The sequence below is a fragment of the Rattus rattus genome, chromosome 12 (genome assembly GCF_011064425.1).
Source record: "Rattus rattus isolate New Zealand chromosome 12, Rrattus_CSIRO_v1, whole genome shotgun sequence".
In the NCBI taxonomy this organism is placed as follows: domain Eukaryota; kingdom Metazoa; phylum Chordata; class Mammalia; order Rodentia; family Muridae; genus Rattus; species Rattus rattus.
In genome coordinates, this window is record NC_046165.1 from 89,187,943 (window position 1) to 89,208,287 (window position 20,345).

Genomic DNA, 20,345 nt, shown 5'->3' on the forward strand with positions numbered 1-20,345 from the left:
CTGGCACAGTACATGTGCACACATGCACAGCTACACAACATAAAAAGTAGGCTGGAAAAGAGGAATAGAACTGCTCTTCATCCTGTGATATTTGGGGTATTTAAACTTATAAATTGTAATTACATTTTTTTTCTACCGTGAAGTGGGTGATTGACAAAAACACTACTCTGCTGTCACAGCAGAGGCTGAATGTAAGACTTACAGCTGTTTAAGTGACACTCTGAGCTTTCTTCTTTACTACACACAGTGCACGTGACAGCGATCTGAGGACTGTGACTTAGCCAACAAGTACCACACTGCTGACTGTGTGAAAGGGAGTTTGTGTGATTTAATGATGGTGTGAAAATGCAGCTTGCCAACAAAATCAGCTCTTCTTAAGCCATGTGCTTGCTGTTTGACACCATTCCACGGGAAATGAACCTTTTCTAGATGGTGGAGTTAGTCTGAGAGTATCTCTGAGTAGCTTCTGATAAGTTTCAGGGACTTCCTGAAGCTTTGAGTTGTTTACTTTCTGAGCTTTGAGGCACATTCATGGGGGGGTGTTAACCTCCCTTTAGAGCATCCGGTTTGACTAGGCTTCCCTGAAGCATGTGGTGCTTCCTCTGGAGAAGATGCTACACAGCGGGGCTTTATGTTCCAGCCATGAAACAGAATCAGATCTGCAGTTGTCTTGCCATTGGTACCTCTTATTTTTTGTGTTTAGTTTATGATGAGACTAATAAGATTCCAATAATAGCTAGATGTTATTTTTTAGATATTATCTTTTAACAGGAAATCCTTAAGTATTCACTGAATACTTCATATGTGAAGCACATTGCAGTAGACTATTGGGAGATACAGAATGCTCCATCTCTTACTTATAAGGAAAAAGGATAGATAGAAAAATAAAACAAGGACACAAACTCAGAGGGCAGCTTTAAGAAATATCAGGAGCTTGCAACTACATAAAAACAACAATGCCAACCAATCAGAGCTTCCAGGGACTAAACCATCACCCAAAGACTATACATGGACTAACCCAGGGCTCCAACTGCAGATGTAGCAGAGAATAGCCTTGTTGGGGCACCAGTGGAAGGGGAAGCCCTTGGTCCTGGCAAGGTTGGACCCCCAGTGCAGGGGAATATGGGGGGACTGTAAGGGGGATGTATGGCGGAATACCCGTATGGAGGAGGGGGAGTGGGAAGGGGATGGGGAGCTTATGGACAGGAAACTGGGAAGGGGAATAACATTTGAAACGTAAGTAAAGAAATATATCTAATAAAAAATTTTTAAAAAAAAATGCTATACATGTGAATCACCAAAAAATGTTATGTTTTTATATTAATTCATTGTGTACACATATGTTATGTACATTATATTAATTTATTGCGTGTGCACATGGGATGCACGTGCATATGTATGTGCATGAGCATGCACTGTATGACATGTCATTCATGTGGAAATCAGAGGACTACTTTATATCACGTGGAATTTGCAAATCAAACACATGTCATTGGTCTTGTCGGCAACCATCTTTATTGGCTGAGTTGTCATGCCCCCCCCCAAAAAAAAACAAAAACCCCAAACCATTTTAAAAGACTCTATAAACTTGGTTGGCCTAGTCCTCACTAGGTAACCAGGCTTGAACTCAGTGATCCTCTTGTGTAGGATCATTGCCCAGTGAAATAGAGCAATTCAGATAAAGTTGAAGTACATACAGTGCGTGCGGTATGCGTTAAAAGAACAAGGCAGACAGGGAATTGCAGTGGCAAATCATCAACTGGAGAGGACGTCTTTCAGTGAGATGGGAAAGGGGTCACAGACCAGTAATGACAGAGATGGGTGAGGGCTATGGGAAGAAGTGTCAGTTAGCGGGTCTGGGAGAACCTGGAATTGTCTGTTTTCTAGGGACCCAGGAGACATGCCAACACAAGAAGAAGCCATACACGGGGTAGCTACTGTTGCGACTGACGATGCACAGATGCAACTAAGCACATGGGCACCATGCGTCTGTGAAGATCAAGGGGTCCGCTTATACTCGATTCAGTCACATGACAAACAGAGGTTGGGCTTACATACAATGATTGCAAATGTGCACCATTACCCAAGACCATGGAAATATGTAAGGGAACAATTTTTAGTAAAGAAAAATAAATGGCTAAGTAAATCATGGCCAGTCCACTCATAGATAGCTTATCTATTAAATAAGTATACAGACAACACAGTGATAAAAGACAAGATGGATATACTGGTGTATATAAATGTAATCTCTGGTTTCCATCTGCACCCAGAACGAAGGCTGTCCTACAGCCCTCTATACGCAAAGCCTTCCCAGAGGGAGCTGGTCTCCCAGGAGTGTTCTCACTCCTAAGCCCACAGGTGACACCCCTACTTTCACTCCAATAACTGTCCAAAGAGGGACCCGCCTGGAGCGCACAGGGCACAAGAACCCCAGAGCAGCCTGGGACAGGATCCTTCCGATCTGCATCTGCACCTGGACCTAAAAATATCTCACAGCCTTCCTTACCCAAATGCCACCTGGAGAGAGCTAGTCTCCAGGAGTGCTGTCACTCCTAGGATCACAGGCTCACTGACCCACAGGTGGGACAAGCTCCAGTCAGAGACAGCAGGACCAACTAAAACCACAGATAACAAGATGACAAGAGGCAAGCACAAGAACCTAAGCAGTAGAAACCAAGGCCACTTGACATCATCAGAACCCAGTTTCCCCATGACAGTAAGCCCTGGATACCCCAAAACACTGGAAAAGTATGATTTAGATTTAAAAATCATATCTCATGATGATGATAGAGGACTTTAAGAAGGACATAAATAACTTCCTTAAAGAAATACAGGACAACAAAAGTAAACAAGTAGAAGCCCTTAAAGAGGAAACACAAAAATCCCATAAAGAATTACAGGAAAACACAACCAAACCAGTGAAAGAATTGAACAAAACCATCCAGGATCTAAAAGTGGAAATAAAATCAATAAAGAAATCACAAAGGGAGACACCCCTCGAGATAGAAAACCTAGGAAAGAGATTAGGAGTCATAGACGCAAGCATCACAAACAGAATACAAGAGATGACAGAAGAGAGAATCTCAGGGGCAGAAGATACCATAGAAAACATTGACACAATAGTAAAAAAAATGCAAAAAGCAAAAAGTTCCTAACTCAAAACATTCAGGAAATCCAGGACACAATGAAAAGACCAAATTTAAGGATAATAGGTATAGAAGAGAGCAAACATTCCCAACTTAAAGGGCCAGTAAATATCTTCAACAAAATTACAAAAGAAAACTTCCCAAACTTAAAGAAAGAGATACCCATGACTATGCAAGAAGCCTACAGAACCCAAAATAGATTGGACTAGAAAAGAAATTCCTCCCATCACATACTAGTCAAAACACCAAATACACAAAATAAAGAAAGAATATTAAAAGCAGTAAGGGAAAAGGGTCAAGTAATATATAAAGGCAGACCTATCAAAATTACGCCAGACTTCTTAACAGAAACTATGAAAACTAGAAGATCCTTGGCAGATGCTGTACAGACCCTAAGAGAACACAAATGCCAGCCCAGGCTACTATATCCAGCAAAACTCTCAATTAACTAAGATATACCATGACAAACCAAATTTACACAATATTTTCTACAAATCTAGCCTTACAAAGGATAATAGGTAGAAAACTCCAACACAAGTATGGAAACTACATTCTAGAATCTTCTCACAACTAACCACAAAGAAGAGAGCCACACAAATATAATTCCACTTCTAACAACAAAAATAATAGTAAACAACAATCACTATTCCTTAATATCTCTTAACATCATTGGACTCAAATCCCCAATAAAAAGAAATCGACTAACAGACTGGATATGTAAAGAAGACCCAGCATTTGACTGCATACAGGAAATGCACCTCAGTGACAAAGACAGACACTACCTCTGAGTAAAAGGCTGGAAAAAAGTTTTCCAAGCAAATGGTCCCAAGCAACAAGGTGGAGTACTTATTTTAATATTGAATAAAATTGACTCTCAACCGTAGGTTATCGGAAAAAAGATAAGGAAGGACACTTCATACTCATTGAAGGAAAAATCTACCAAGATGAACTCTCAATTCTGAACATCTAGGCTCCAAATGCAAGGGCACCCACATTCATAAAAGAAAGTTTACTAAAGCTCAAAGCATACACTGCACCACACATAATAATAGTGGGAGACTTCAACACCCCATTCTCATCAATGGACAGATCATGGAAACAGAAACTAAACAGAGACACAGAGAAACTAACAGAAGTTATGAACCGGATGGATTTAGCTTTAAGATATAAACAGGCTGAGAAAGAAATTAAGGAAATGACACTCTTCACAGTAGTCAAAAATAATATAAAATACCTCGCTGTGATTCTAACCAAGCAAGTGAAAGATCTGCATGACAAGAGCTTCAAGTCTCTGAAGAAAGAAATTTAAGTTTCAATGCAATCCTCATCAAAATTCGAGGAATATCGAATGGCTGAGAAGTGTCTAAAGAAATGTTCAACCTCCTTAGTCATTAGGGAAATGCAAATCCACACAATCCTGAGAGTCCACCTCACACCAGTCAGAATGGCTAAGATCAAAAACTCAGGTAACAGCAGATGCTGGGGAGGATGTGGAGAAAGAGGAACACTCCTCCATTGTTGGTGGGATTGCAAACTGGTACAACCACTGTGAAAATCAATGTGGAGTTTCCTCAAAAAATTGGACATAGTACTACCTGATGACCCAGCTATACCACTCCTGGGCATATACCCAAAAGATATTCCAGAATATAATAAGGACACATGTTCCACTATGTTCATAGCAGCCTTATTTATAATAGCCAGAAGCTGGAAAGAACCCAGATGTCCTTCAACAGAGGAATGGATACAGAAAATATGATACATTTACACAATGCAGTCGTACTCTGCTATTAAAAACAATGGCTTTATGAAATTCTTAGGCAAATTGATTGAACTAGAAAACATCATCCTGAGTGAGGTGACCCAGTCACCAAAGAATACACGTGGTATGCACTCATTGATAAGTGTATATTAGCCCAAAAGCTCGGAATACACAGGATACAATTCACAAACCTTATGAAGCTCAAGAAATAGAAAGACCAAAATGTGGACGCTTCAGTCCTTCTCAGAAGGGAAAATAAAATCCTCAAAGGGGGAAATACAGGACAAAGAATGTAACAGAGACTGAAGGAAAGGCCATCCAGAGACTGTTCCACATGGGGATCCCATATGCAGCCACCAAACCCAGTCACTATTGCTGATGCCAGGAAGTGCTTGTTAACAGGATCCTGATATGGCTGCCTCCTGAGAGGCCCTGTCAGAATCCTACTGATTCAGATGAGGGTGGTTGCACCTAACTAGGACTTAGCTCAGGGACCCCAGTGGATGATCGCAGTGGCGGGAGCAGGTCGATGCCTTCATTCGGCAGCCTTTTCATTTACAGAAGTGCGAGTGCCTTCTATTTACAGTCTGGTGTTTGTCTGTGTTAGCAGTAACTGTCAACTGAGCCACCTAGAAGTCATCTGAGGAGGGGTCTGGACTGAGTAGTTGTCCTGACTAGACTGTCCCGTGGGCGTGTCTGGGGATTTCCTTGATTGTTACATAGGAGTGCTCAGTCCACTGTGGGTGCTACCATCCACAGGACTAAAGGAGTTGATGGGAAGAACAACAGTATCAACAACCAGACCCCCAGAGCTTCTGTTGACTAAAGCACCAACCAAATAGTACACATGAGGGACCCTTGTCTCCAGCAGCATATGTAGCAGAGGATGGTATTGTCAGCCATAGGAGGAGAAGCCCTGGTCCTGTGAAGGCGAGTTTCCTAAGTGTAGGGGAATGCCAGGGTGTTGCATTGGGAGTGGTTGAGTGGGAGGGGGAGCATCCTCACAGAAGCAGGGTAAGGGGAAATGGCAAAGGGGGGGACCAGGAAAGGCAATAACATTTGAAATAGAAATACATAAATGATCCAATAAAAAATTCAAATATTTTCAAATTCAAACACATTTCAGGGACTCCAACTTGGCTGATGAAATATATATGAAATATGTATATCATATATATTATATATGGCATATATACTGTATATAATAAATATATATTATATATATTTGGTATTGTCACCCAACATGAGAGACACTGCCAGATGTCCTGGGGAGACCCTTAGGTACAGTATAGTTTAGATATGTGTCAGATGGGATGGACGTTGGTAAGTGCCCTGGTTGTCACACTGCCCTCAGGAGTCGTATCTAAGTGACTGATGCCAGTTATGCTTCAGGAAACACTCTGAGAACTGCTGCTTATTTATATCTGGAATGAATTGGGAGCTGACAGGATGTCCCAATGGGTAGGTACTTGTTGTGAAGGCCTAACAACCCAGTCCAAGCCCTGGACCCTGTGCAAATCTGGAAGGAGTTGGCAGCAGGCTTCACAGAGTTGTCCTCCACCCTCGGTCCCATATGTACATGCATACGAACATGGATAGTAATTCTTTTTGAAAGAGTGACTTGGACTCTTGGGCCCCAGAGAGTTAACTTTAAGTGATGGGTGCTAGATAATCATGGCTTTGGGAACATCTAGTCAAGTGGGTGTTTGTGAGGCAATCGTAGAAGGGCTAAGTAGTAACCAGTGTTCAGGAAGGTGGCCTACGCACGTTCGTGCTCACCATTAAAGGCACAGGAGTTAACAGACCTCTGTGTAGTGTGGGGCATAGTAAGTGGCAGCAAATGTAGACTGGTGGGTTTGTTTGGCTTCATTAATGTTCTTGTTTCCCCAGTGCTGATCAAGATTATAGAGAAAGCAATTCGATGTTAATGGGGATTCCCGGGAGAGGGTGGGGGTGTTTGACCTTGACTGGGAGGAATGAGGTGAAGAGTCAAAGAAGACTCCCTGTAGGAAGCTGCAGTGAGCCTGCTTTGAAGGATGTGTAGGAGTGTGGGAGTGAGAGAAGTGAGGAGCTGGGCCGCTGGAGTTACCGTACCAGTGCCGTGGGGACTCTGAGCTGCTTCACGCCATCTCCCCTTATGCCTCATGAATGATAGTGAGAATGTGGCCGGGTTCAAAAGGAAGTGGTTACTGCAGTTGTATAACCATCTGAAGATCTTAACGATGTATTGTGAGCCAGCTGAGGTCAACTGAAAGGGAAACTTTTATTTGACTGATTCATTTCTGTCAGGCACTTAAGAGTAGCATGATATTAAAGAGAGGGAAGAGATAGATTTGCTATTTATAAATAACAAGGCGTCTGAACAGAAGGCGAAAGGCAGAGACAGTCAGCACCAGGGAAGACTGAGAAGTGTGGGCAGTCAGAGGAGGAAGTCACTGACACTGGCCTGGGTGAGCAGGTCGATGCCTTCATTCGGCAGCCTTTTCATTTACAGAAGTGCGAGGGCCTTCTATTTACATTCCGGTGTTTGTCTGTGTTAGCAGTAACTGTCAACTGAACCACCTAAAAGTCATCTGAGAAGGGTCTGGACTGAGTAGTTGTCCTGACTAGACTGTCCCATGGGCATGTCTGGGGATCTCCTTGATTGTTCTATAGGAGTGCTCAGTCCACTGTGGGCGGTACCATCCACAGGCAGGGGTCTGGGTTATATAGAAAGCAGCTCAGCCATTTAGTTCTACGTCTCTTATTCAAGCTCCTACTTGAGTTCCAGCCTCAGCTTCCTGTAGTGGTTACCTGCCCTAAAAGTGTAAGCTGTTTGAACTTTTCCCTCAAGTTGCTTTTGGTTAAAATATTTTATCATAGCAACAGCATTGTGCCAAGCCAAGGTCTTTGTCTTGAATTTCACCAGATTCTCTGCTCTTGGGCAAACTTCCCAGTAGCTGGAATGGGAACTCCAGCAAAGCAGTTTCTGGGAAGAGACTTGCTTCCCCAAGCAGCTTTACAGGTTGGTTGAGTAGCCCTTGCAGTGCAGAGAGGGTCTTGCTGCCAGCTCTGTAGCAGTGGAAGGCACAATCATGACCGTCTACTTTGTCTTCGTCCTTAAAATTTCTTATCATAGGATGTTTTTTAAAGGATTCATTCACTTATAGTGCACTGTAGGACAAACCTGACAAAGGTGGTGCTTCATGTTAAAATTAGTAATTATTGTTTTATGATATGTCTAACTATAATGACAGGTTTCTTTTTATATATTTGTACATTCAAGTATATGAAATAACTACATCATCATATTAAATATAGGAACTTATATAACTCTTCCCAGTAGTCTTTTCCTTTTACTTATTTATTTGGTGTGTGTGAATGAGAGTGGGGGGGCTGAAGGGGGAAGAGAGTGAGTGAGAGAGCAAGCAAGCGAGCTTTGTGTGAGCATGTGGGCCACAGTGAGTGTAGAGGTCAGAAGACGACTCTGGACATAGCTCTCTCCTTGCACTTGACATGGACTCTGGGGCTTGGACTCGGGTGGCCAGGCTTGCTTAGCAAGTACCACTGGACCATCTTGCTGACCTTATCTTCCATTTTAAAAGGCTATTCCATAACAAGATACACATGAGTATGTACTTTGTTGGTGGTGACAGGGCCTTGAACTTGTCACCCTCTTTCCTTAGCCTTCATGTGCTAGGACTGCAAATATATATATATATATATATATATATGCCACACCTAGTTTCAGTGTTAGTCTCATGGTGTTTGGTTTTTCGCTCTTCACATAGAAGCTTTATGAACTCATCTCCCAGCTTGTGTCCATGCCTCACTCCTCACTCCCACAGAGACCCACGGTCTCCACACTACTGCGACTTTCCACTTACCCCCTCAGGTTGCTAGCAGGGCCTCTGGTCTAGCTTGAGTAATGAGCAGTTCATCTCATCCTCCTTGCCCTGCCTGTGAGTTTAAAGTTATTTTCCTTCTTCCTTTTTCAGATTTATGTATTTTATTTTATGATATGGATGCTTTTCCCACACGTATGTATGTACACAATATGTGTTCTTGGTGCTCACAGAGGTCAGGAAAGTGCAGTTAAATCCCTGAAACTGGAGTTTTGGATGGTTGTGAACCACCGTGTGGATCCTGGGAACTGAACCCAGGTCCTTTCTCTAGCCCACCCCCTTCTTCATGTTTTAATGAAATGGTAGGCACTTGCCTTACATACAAATAAAAACATGTTTCTAAGTACTGTGAACAACATAGCTGTCAGCCCGGCCACCTACTTCCCACATCTCCTTACTCCTGCCCTTGGTGTTTTTATGACCCTGCATCTTCCTATGCATAGATTAAGTTTGTGGGAGAAACTGTCCTTCCTCACATTGGCTTTTCTTTGAGGTCTGCAGCGTCCAGATAAGCTAGGGAGTTGTGACAGGGGTGGGTGGATGGCATTTGCGGCACAAGCTTTAAAGCTATACCTTTTTAATTCCCAACCTTCCTAATGTGGCGACCCTTTATTTAATACCACTCCTCATGCCGTGATGACCCTCAACTATAAAATTACCTTTGTTGCTACTTCACAACTGTATTTTTGCTACTGTTATGAATCATAATGTAAATAATTTTGGAATAGAGGTTTACAAAAGGGTAGTGGTCCACAGGTTGAGAACCACGGCCTACAGTCTGTCTGGGGAATGTCCCCCTTGTTAGCACTTTCCCAGTAGAGTAGAACATTTCTGGCTGGCTCTGTAACTCAGGGATGGTAGAAAGGCATTGAGCTTCGTTCCTGTATTATCTGTTTCCCTGTGCAAAGGCCCGTGGCAAAAGCAGCTCTGTCTTATAGCAGGGAAAGGAGCGTTTGTTCAATCCTCGATGGTTTGATGGAATCCATTGAGTCTGAAACAAACTGTCAGTAGACAGACATGAGGGAAGGCATACACATGTGTAATTTCAAGCTTATGGTAATTACACAAATCATGACACTCAAATACAGGCCAGGTAAGTAGTTGAAGCTTACAAGCTCCCTTCATAGGGGAGAAGAAGTGGGGTGTATGCAGTATGAGAATAGAGTAAACGATCTCTAAGAGAGCCAATGGGATGAAAGTCTGAGCAGAGCCTTTCTGTCTCAGGGTGAGCTGTGGTGTCTGTCCTGCTCCTTGACCTTCTGGAGGATCAGGCTACAGAGGGTAACTTCAGAGAAACCCCCTTCTGGCAGTTCAGAGGCAAACGTACTAGGGCTGGGGAGGTGGGCGAACCACCAGTCATAGCAAAGCATTATGCTCTGGGTCGCTGTTCCCAAGCCCTGACATTGCTTAAAGAAGACTGCTTTTACCTACTAAGTTTCATCTGCCTGTTTCCTTTTTTTAATTTTGGACTTGTGGTTTATGTGAAGGCACGCATACCTGCTACATACTGAGTACATTCCTCTGTACATCAGAATTGCTTTTCATATTTTTCATTTTTAAACCTGGCATGAATAGTGGCTGGAGAGATGGTTCATCAGTGAAGCGCACTTGTTCCGAGTACCCATTTTAGATTCCCAGCATTCACGTGGCAGCCTGCGACTGTCTGTAACCCCAATTCCAAGAAACGTGATGATGTGTGCAGGTGATACACATACACACGTGTACTGGCTGGTTCTGTGTGTCACCCTGACACAAGCTGGAGTTATCACAGAGAAAGGAGCCTCCCTTGAGGAAATGCCTCCATGAGATTCAGCTGTAAGGCATTTTCTCAATTAGTGATCAAGGGTGGGAGGGCCCATAGTGGGTGGTGCCGTCCCTGGGCTGTGGTCCTGGGTTCTATAAGAGAGCAAGCTGAGCAAGCCAGGGGAAGTAAGCCAGTAAGTGACATCCCTCCACGGCCTCTGCATCAGCTCCTGCTTCCTGACTGCTTGAGTTCCAGTCCTGACTTCCTTGGTTCATGAACAGCCATGTGGAAGTGTGAGCTGAGTAAACCCTTTCCTCCCCAACTTGCTTCTTGGTCATGATAGAAGGAGTAGAAACCTGACTAAGAGAATACTTGTGATCAAAACACTCTTCCATATTAAAAAAAATAAAATAAAATTGAAAACACTTGAGAAAATCAGTGGTTTGTATGCAAAGTTAGGGGAGAAAGGCTGGCAGTCGCCTGGCCTCTCTCAGTTCTCTGCGAGTATAAACTCTCAGAGCTTCAAGGAGTCTCCTTCGCTTGGTTGACTGCTTATGTTATTTTTAACTTAGAACCATTTTTTGGTTCTTTGTGAATTTCACAACACGTCCCCCAATCCCACTCATCTCCTCCTCCTTTTATACCCACCCTCCATCCTTGCATCCTCTCCCCAACAGAGAAAACAATCTGGGAGCTGTAGTGTGTCACACTGTACCCCATTGTACCCCCTTTTGTCTACAAGTCTTTGCTCGCAAATGTTCCTTTCAGTGACTTGTTGGTCCAGTGCAAGGACTCTGGCTTCTGCTACTCTGTTATACTGGACCTCCAGTGGGACTGCTCTTGGATGCCTCTTGTGGCCCTGTGTGGGGTGTGGTTTGGACCTGTAGGATCTGCCCCCTCACACTTCCCAGGAGTTCACTGATGGGGTAGATGTTAGGGTGGGCCAGTTCAAAGCCCTGGAGTGGTACCTGGGCTGGTCAGCCTGCCAGCTCTGGTGTTCTCACATCCTCGGGGTAGCTCACCAGCGGTCCTCACAACCAGGACTAGCTCTACTGTGCTGCCCAGGTGAGATATAGGATCTTCTATACAGAGGGTTGTAGCTGATAAGAGAAATGGCCAGTTCTCCCACTGCCATGACCAGGGCTTAGCTCTCCTCCTTGCCCTAGGTGACAGGGTGAGGATGAAGGGGGGCATCACTCCCTCACACAAGCTGCCACATGGCAGACAAATGGCAGGGCCAGGTCTCCCACATTTACACCCTTGAGGCTGGCTCACCTGCACCCCCCACCAGGGTCAGTTCTATTGAGCTGCCCGGGTGAGGTGCAGGGGCCACTCTCCCAAGTGTTGTAGCAATTGAGGGGCAGGGATAGCTCTCCAGCTCTCATGACCTCATCTCCTGTCTACAGCCAGTGGCAAGGGCAAAAGGGAGGGGAGGGGATCTCTCCCTCGCTGAGGCCAAACCCAGCAGACAAGACTCAGGGCTTCCAAACTCAAGCCCACAACCCCACATCCAGGGCCAGGTCTACTGTGCAGGTCTAGCTCTCCCAAGCACTGCAGTAGTTGAAGGGCATCGACAGCTCTCCTGCTCTCATGACCCCAGGGCCAGCTCTCCTGCCTGCCATAGATGGGGAGAGGTGGGAGGGGGGGTCCCATCTCTGCCTTGGCCACGGCACAGCAGACAAGTGGCAGAGTCAGCTGTCCCAGCTCACACCCTCAGGTTCTCTTGCCTGAGCCCCTGATACTAGAGTCAGCTTTCATGTGCTACTCAAGCGAGGTGCAGAGCCCATTCTCCCGAGTGCTGCAGCTGGTAAGGGGCAGGGCCAGTTCTCCTGCTCTCCTCCTGCAGCTGGTGAGCCTCCAGGGCCACGTCTCCCACAAGGCCTAGGTGAGGGGTGGGACCAATTCCGTGCACAGCCCTCAGACATCAATATGCCAGGGTGGCAGACCAGGGATGTCTGCCTGGCTTTCGGTGGCGAGAAACTCCTTTGCTGCAGAGCTGCAGACCCAGACGTGGCCCCAGTGGCAGCACAAGCAATGCCCCACCCTGGTCCCATGGCATCACTGGCTACTCACATCAGGCTGCCCCTCACTACCCCAGAGTCTCCAGTTCTGCCCTTCCTCCTTGTGCTCACATATTTCTGTTTCTCTTTCTTCTCCATCTCTTCACCACTTGCTTGCCTGGGGTCTGAGTATCTGGGGTTGTCTCAGCAGTGCTATGTCTTGCCTGTGCATTACAATACCAGGCAAGGGTCGTCTTGGGCATGGTCTGCTCCCTCGCAGGCCTGTATAGTGCCACACTGATCTTACACTCGGTCCTATCTGGGCCCCATGGCACCAGTCTGGTGGTCTTCTCAGATTTGCCCCTCACTTGGGCTCACCTGAGTAGCTCCATTGGAGGGCCGTCTGTCAAGGGCTCATTCTTCTAGTCTCACGTTTGCTCCCTGTACTGGGAGCCCATCCAGACCTCCGTGGTACCAGACTGGTGATTGTCTCGGGGAGTGTTACACTGTTAATCATCCAGATGTTCATAGGGCAGGGCACTGACAGCAGACATGGCCTCTCTCCTCTCTGCACCTAATGACACACATGTGGCACAGCAGAGTCTCAGCCTGGCAGGGCTGGGGTTGGAATGCTGACAGGTCAGAACAGCAGCCACAGATGCAGGCTCGGGCCTGGGATTGAGCACACTGAGGGCTGAGGGAGAGACCGAGGACTTAGGAATGATTAGAAAAACTGGAGCCACAAACGTGAAAACGGTAACTAGATGACCACTGGCAGATGGCTTTAATAGGACAGAGGGACAGAGTATGTGTGTGAGTGAGGATGAGGCCTGGTGCTAGAAATGGCTTTTATTACAAACCAGAAAGCATTGGGACTGAAGACATGGCTCAGAGGTTAGGAGAACTTGTGCACTCACGGAGGACGTGGGTTCAGTTCCCAGCACTCATAGGCAACTCACCACTGCCTGTAGCTCCAGTTTCAGGGGGTCTTGTGCCCTCTTCTGGTCTCCTAGGCGTTCACACACAGGCACAGGAAGTAAATCATTTTTAAAAACCCCAAGAATTAGTCTGGGAATATAGCTCAGTGGTAGAGCCTCTATCTAGCATGTGTTAGACCCAGGGATACATTCCCAGTACCATGAAAAGAAAGAAAAAGAAAACAAAGAAAGCAAATGACTTTAATGTAGCTGGGAGTAGAACAACACAGGAAACATGGACACAGTCTGTTTTTCATCTACTGACTCTAGGGCGGCCTTCATGTGCTTCAGTGTAGCATCAAATATTAAATTATTATGTTATTTATAAAGAAACCTGTGTTTACTATTTATCTTATAAAATATAACCCCACAGAAGGAGAAGGTATCTGTCTTAATGTTCTACTGTACAAACACTTTTCTGTGACGTGGGGCCGTCGCACCTATCTCTTTCCTGAGAGACCTCTTTTCTTTCCTCTTGTGTTTCTGAGGTAGGGGTTGGTGAGTCGCCCAGACCAGCCTCACACTCCTGATTCTCCTGCCTCCATCTTCCCGATTCCAGCTGGGATTGTTTTATACAGGAAGGACTCCCTTCCTTTTCTGAATGAACACTGTGGTGACGAGGAAGTCACAGTGTCACCCTTGATCGCCCAAGTGTGGGGTGTGTCATACAAGTTAACAGGCAGCTCCTCTGTGCTTCCAGCCCTGCTCTGTTCCTGGAGGCTGAACACTTGGACATGGTAGCCACAGCTAAGCTAGACCGCCGGTCCCTGGATTTCTTGAGTTTATTGACCATAACCCAAACAGCCACCCAAGAGCCCTTTCTTCTAGCAAAGTAAGCATTGCAGTGTCCTTGTATCCAGTGTTGCTCAGTCACCTTCTCGCTGGTTAGTGGCCCTGGTCATTTTTATAAAGTCTTACCAAGGGAAATTTCAGTTTCTCCAATGGCGTCTCACTGAGCATATGAACCACACTCCAAGATAGGCCCCATGCCCAGCAGTAGATGGCCAATACAAAATGAGCTCAATAGTGTATTTGCAAACTTTTTATCTCAGGTTGCTTTGTTTGGGCACTTTTTATCTCGTCTGGTTTGTGGTTATTTGGTGTGTATGTGCTGTGTGCATATTTTAGCTTCTGGTTTGTGATTTTGGGGATGTATGTGTGTGTTTTGTGTATGTATTTTTAGCATTTGGTTTGTGGTTTTGGTGTATGTATGTGTGTGTGTGCACATGTGTATATATGTGTGTCTGTGTATGTTGGGTTTTGTTTGTTTTGTTTGCTTGTTTGGTTTTTTAGGAGGGAGAGGAGAGTTGGGTATGTGTGAAGGATCTGGGAGGACCTATAGGAGGCAAAAATCATGATCAGAACATACTGTATGAAAATTTTTCAATAAAAAAGATAAAACAAAGAATAAGTTTAGCTAGCTATGATGGCATTGCTGTAGTTGTAGTCCTTAGGAGGTGAAAATAGGTTATGAATTCAAGCCCAGGCCTGGGATTCGAGATGAGACTACGTCTCAGAAACAAGATAAAACAGGAAAACCAACAAGGAAATAAACAAAAGTCCCCAAAGCCAAAACGCCCAAAAGGTTTATTGCATCTCATTATCTGGAATACAAAATGGAGGAGTATAGGGAGAGACCTTCTTGCTGGGAGGCCATGAAGTAGGAGTAGGAGGCCGGTGTGTCTGTGTTCCTTTTTGTTTCTCCCTCTTATCAAGTCACCAGTATTCAGTCACCAGAGCTCCCCGTGATGACTTTGCCTCTTCCTTATCCTCTCCCTTGAACCCTTTTGTGAATGAGTAGATGGGTCACATGACCTCGGGAAAAGCCTCCAACCCACCAAAGACATGCTTAACTCTTAGAGCACCTCCCCCTCCAGGAGATTAGGAAGTGGCAAGGAGGTGGGGGATGAGGTCAGCCTGTGGGTGAGGAGCCGAACAGCTCAGGCTGCAGTTCTTTCCCAAGCCAGACAAGGCTAACAGTGGAGGCGGGAGACAGAGAACACCAGAGACAGAAGTAAAAACCCAGAAGTGCACACTTCTCCCTGCCAGGATTTACTCTGCAGTCTAACTGCTTCCTCCTCCTCTTCCTGGGCTTCTTGGACCTGCTGCTCACGGGGCAGCAAGGACTGCTGGCTAGGAAGGACGCTTGCTTGTGGTGGGCTGTGCGTTTGACACTTGCTTGGGTTGGCCTTCAGACTTCAAAGCTCAGAGGCTTGATCCACATTGCCTTTGTGCCACACCGAAACATAGAATTAGACCTTATGTATTAGCCAGAAAGGGACTCATGTACCCAGAAAAAAATCACGTCTCCCTTCCTGAAGGGCCAGGGTCAGGACTGTGAGGAAGGAAAGGGAGAATTCTATCCCAGCTACACAGGACCACCCACAACACCCAGCGGCCTGAGTGCTAAGGAGCACATGAACACCTTGTGTAGGACCAGTTCTCTGGTTAGACTAAAGCTCAACGCTCACAGTGGCAGACGCAGGAGAACTCAGAGGAAGGACATATGCAGCTCAGTGTGGCAGACCACCTGTGGAAGGGAATTTTCTTTCCTTAGACCCCAAGGGACCAAGCATCAAAAAAATATAGGTGCTGGTAACAACAGGAGCTGGAAATCCTTTGAAAATCTCAATTTTACATGGGCGGCCTCCCAGATAGAGGCCCAGGGCAGCTCAAGCATTGATGCCAGGCCTCAGAGTAAGCAGCAGTGGGATAGACCCTGCCTCTGGGCCCGTGATGGTTTGTGGCCAATGCTCCTCTTTTCCCACTTCATTAGGAAATTTGTGCATCTGGGATTTCCTGGCTACAAGATGTTTCCGTTCATCATGATCCTGCTGGGTCCCCAGCAGTGTGGCAATGCCTCTAAGTGATGGACATCATAGGCATTTTGTCCACAAGGCTTGGCTGTTTGCCTGCTGCTCTCTTTACATTTCTACTCCTACAGTTCAGAGGCCCAGGCTTACTGTGCATCCCAGGAGGTAGCCAGGAGGCAGAGATAGGAGCACCCTTATCTCACCCAGAGATAGTGAGAACCCTTGGGTGTAGTCGTGCCCCGTCCTGTCAGGCCAGGCTTTGCCGGTTACCTGCCACTGCTTCCGTTTCTCTCCTGGCCACGTGTTTTTGGTTCAGGCAGACTTTAAGACATACTGAGTTTGCATAAACAATCAGATACTGGGCAAGACCATTTAGATATACGCTCCAGCTGGTAATGGGCAAACACTTAGGAGAGATGGTGTAAGTTACTGGGTCCTTTTAGCTCTGGTATTTCTGGGTCACCACCTCAAGGTTCTTTGTCAGCTCTCATTTGTGTGGCTTTTTGTCACTTGTCTTAATGTTCGGTAACAGTTTTGGGAATTCACATAACAGGCTGTACTGGGGTACTTGGCTTTTGTCCAGCAGACCTGGTGCTCAATGAAAAGTCCTAAGAGTGATAGCTGCCTACCATTTATGAACTTCCCAGAACGGGATCCGTGCCCTTGTTACGGTTAATGTCTGCTTTGGAGTTACAGTTCCACTAATTTAGGACAGAATTACTTTGCTCTAGTACTGCATTCTCTCTGTTCTCATACACTAGGCATTCCAAAGGTAAAGGCTGGGGTATAGCTCTGTGGTAGCACTTGCCTAGCATGTACAGAGTCCTGAGTTCCATCCTGGTGCTGCCCCAGGAAAGTAAATATCAGCAATAGATCTCAAATTGTAAACATGTTTTCTGATGGACTTTTGAAAGGTGACTTGGGGTATGGGGTGGAAGAACGTGTGTTGGGGTAGGGAAGGTTTTGAAATAGGGGTTTGGGATGGTGTTGGGATTCTTCAGAGAAATGAAACTGACCAAGTTGTGTGTGTGTGTGTGTGTGTGTGTGTGTGTGTGTGTGTATACATATATGGAAAAGTTTATTGTGAGGAGTTGACTTGTGATTATTGGTGCAGTAAGTCCCCGGACCTACATTTAGTGGTGGTGACCCATAAAGGCTGTAATGAAGTTCCAGACTGAGTCCAGAGCTCTGAGCCCAGGAAGCAATGGTGGAGTCTTAGTTGAAAGCCTACAGGCCAGAGGCTCAACTGGAGCCTGAGATTCACTTTGAGAATCCAAAGAAGAAAAGGACTGATATTCCTCCTCATTCAGGTCAAGTCACAAAGAATTGTTTTGCTTTCTGACCTGCCTTTTAGCTGTTGCTTTCCACAGCTTAGCGAGGACTATCACACTTTGAGGTCGCTCTGCTTTATCCAATACTACACCTCACCTCCAAACTTCATGCCTGTTTGTTTGTTTGTTTGTTTGCTTGTTTGAGAACCCACTAACCCCACTTGGTGCTGCCCATATGTGCATGGGGGCACAGTACCATCCACTGAAGCATAGGAAACCTAGTAGTGGCCATACCCTCAAAAAATAAAAATAAATTTCTCAGGCCAGAGAGAAAGCTAAAAGCACTGGCTGTTCGTCCAGAGGACCCAGGTTCAATTTCCAGCGCGTACTTGGTGGTTCACAACTGTCTATAGCCCCAGTTGCAGAGGACCCGATGCCCACTTCTGGTCTCTGCAAGAGATGCATGCAGAAAAGTTATTAAACAAATAAATAGACCCCTCTCCAAGTGTTTTGTCCTTTCCCCCAGAGACTGTCTACTGCTATAGCTCCCCATAAGGGTGGTCAAAAGAAGTGAATGAACCTCCTGACCTACGGCTCATCCTGACCTATGGTTCATTTCCTTACTGTTAAGCATTAGTTTTACTTAAAGTGTAATGTCTGACCCAGGTGTTAACAAACTTGACTGTCCACAGACTAAATAATCATTGCCCAAAAGTCCTTTGATAAAATGTTACTGAAATTGTTTTAGGGCTGTGAGTCTGGCTCAGTTTTAAAGAAAGCTCTTGTCTTTAATGAGCAAGACCCCGGCTTCAGTTTTGAGCATTGCAAAATAAAATTATTTTTTAAAGATTTATATTATTTCTTTTAATTATATGCATAAGTGTGGGGGGGAAGGGGGTATGTGCACATGAGAAGAAGGCATCCCGTTCCCTGGAGTTGAAGCCAGTGAGCCACTTGAAGTCAGTCCTTGAGACAAAGCCAGGCCTTCTGGAAGTGCTCTAGGCACTTAACCCCTGACTCACATTCCAGATGGAAATGCTTCTCACATCCAGTAGCTGTGAACTGCTATGCTGTTCCTGTCCCTACATATGGTGCTGGTATCCAATCTTGGAGCATCTTTGACAGCCTGTAAAGTAGTGTTGTTGTTGTTGTTGATGTTGTTGTTGATGTTGTTGCTGTTGATGATGTTGATGTTGTTGATGTTGTTGTTGTTGTTGTTGTTGATGTTGTTGTTGTTGATGTTGTTGATGATGCTGTTGTTGATGTTGTTGTTGTTATTGATGTTGTTGATGATGTTGTTGTTGTTGATGTTGTTGTTATTGTGTTGTTGATGTTGATGCTGTTGATGATGTTGTTGTTGTTGATGATGTTGTTGATGATGTTGTTGATGTTGTTGTTTTTATGAAAATTGACATTGTGAAAAAATTCTTGGGAGAGTTAAGAAAATGGATTTCGGTGTCTGCAATATTCTTATATCCATATGACACATAATCAATCCCTCATCAGTAAATAGAGGCCCTTTTAAAGCTGATGATATCATGGATATCATTTTTATTACTCTTCTGCATAGTTCTCATTATTTGTTTTCTATCATTTTTAAAAATACATTCATTTATTTACTTTGGCGGAGCAGTGTGCATTTGCCCTAACACATCCTGTGAAGGTCAGTGAGAACTTGGAGAAATCAGTTCTCTCCCTATGCTATGGGGAACCTAGGGTTTAAACTCAGTTCACAGAGCTTAGCAGCAAACACTTCTTCTGCTGAGGTCTAATTATTTCTTTACAGTAAACATTGTGGATGTCATAAATAAATGGAGTGGAGCTACGGCAGTCATCTGGTTTCGAAGGGTTTTAACAAACGTTGCCAAATCTCTCTTTGTTATTCAGTCATATAAAACATCAATGTGTTGAATGGTGGGCAGGCTTTTATATGAATTATACAGTTTAATCCGCCAAAGAACCTTATGAGGGAACTGTTGTTAGTATCCGAGTCTGGGAGCATCTGGATTCCAGCTGTGTGCAGAGCCCGGTGCTCGGCAAGGTCACTGTAATGAGCAGGACCTTTGCTGGAGCCCACGTGCAGGTAAAGGACAGAGCTAACAGACACTCTCCGATGGAGGCGGTTGGCAGAAAGGTTAGGAAGAGAAATTTGGGCTACTCTGAGAGCATAGCACATGGGATATAGGGAAACAAAGCCAGAGGAGATTATCTTTTGTTTTCCCGTGTTTCTTTTTTTGAGACAGGGTCTTACTATCTAGCTCAAGCCTGCTTCAGAATACTACCCTCCTGCTCAGCCCTCCAGCGCTGGGATGGCAGGTACGGGGGACGATACCCACCAGGAGACTGACTCTGGGGAAATGCCTTTGGAGCCAATGTTGAGTATCCAGTGTAAGGGCAAAGAGTTTGAGGCAGAGGGGCCACTGTGGTAGGAAATGAGGAAGACACGTCCCTGAGCAGGAAACCAGAGACTGGGACGCCAAGGACCCTGGAGTAGCTGAGCTCAAGGAAAGGCCAGGCCCTGTGCTGCTGCCATCTTCTTGGCCAGGTTAAGGATATTGTTCCTTCTCTAAAAGCCATGGGAGCTTTAGAAATGTTTCTGTTAGATGAGCCCCAAGAGACTAGACATTTGAAAAGCTCTATTCTGTTGGTATGGAGACTGTGAGCTTGGCATGTGTGAAATTCTCACCACCCTCTGGCCTCAGCGTGTTCATCATTGTCAGTTCTGAGTGGAGAGCACTTATACAGCAT

The 20,345-nt window shown here is 45.2% G+C and overlaps 1 protein-coding gene and 2 pseudogenes across 1 annotated transcript in view; 1 reads left to right on the forward strand and 2 right to left on the reverse strand.

The window, feature by feature from the left end:
* The window catches only part of Ube2e2 (ubiquitin conjugating enzyme E2 E2), a 270,161-nt gene that overhangs the window by 38,738 nt on the left and 211,078 nt on the right, over positions 1 to 20,345 (forward strand). The gene's annotated exons all lie outside the window — the stretch shown is intronic.
* The window catches only part of LOC116913860, a 156,925-nt pseudogene that overhangs the window by 6,693 nt on the left and 129,887 nt on the right, over positions 1 to 20,345 (reverse strand).
* On the reverse strand, positions 13,034 to 13,153 carry LOC116914146 (annotated as a pseudogene).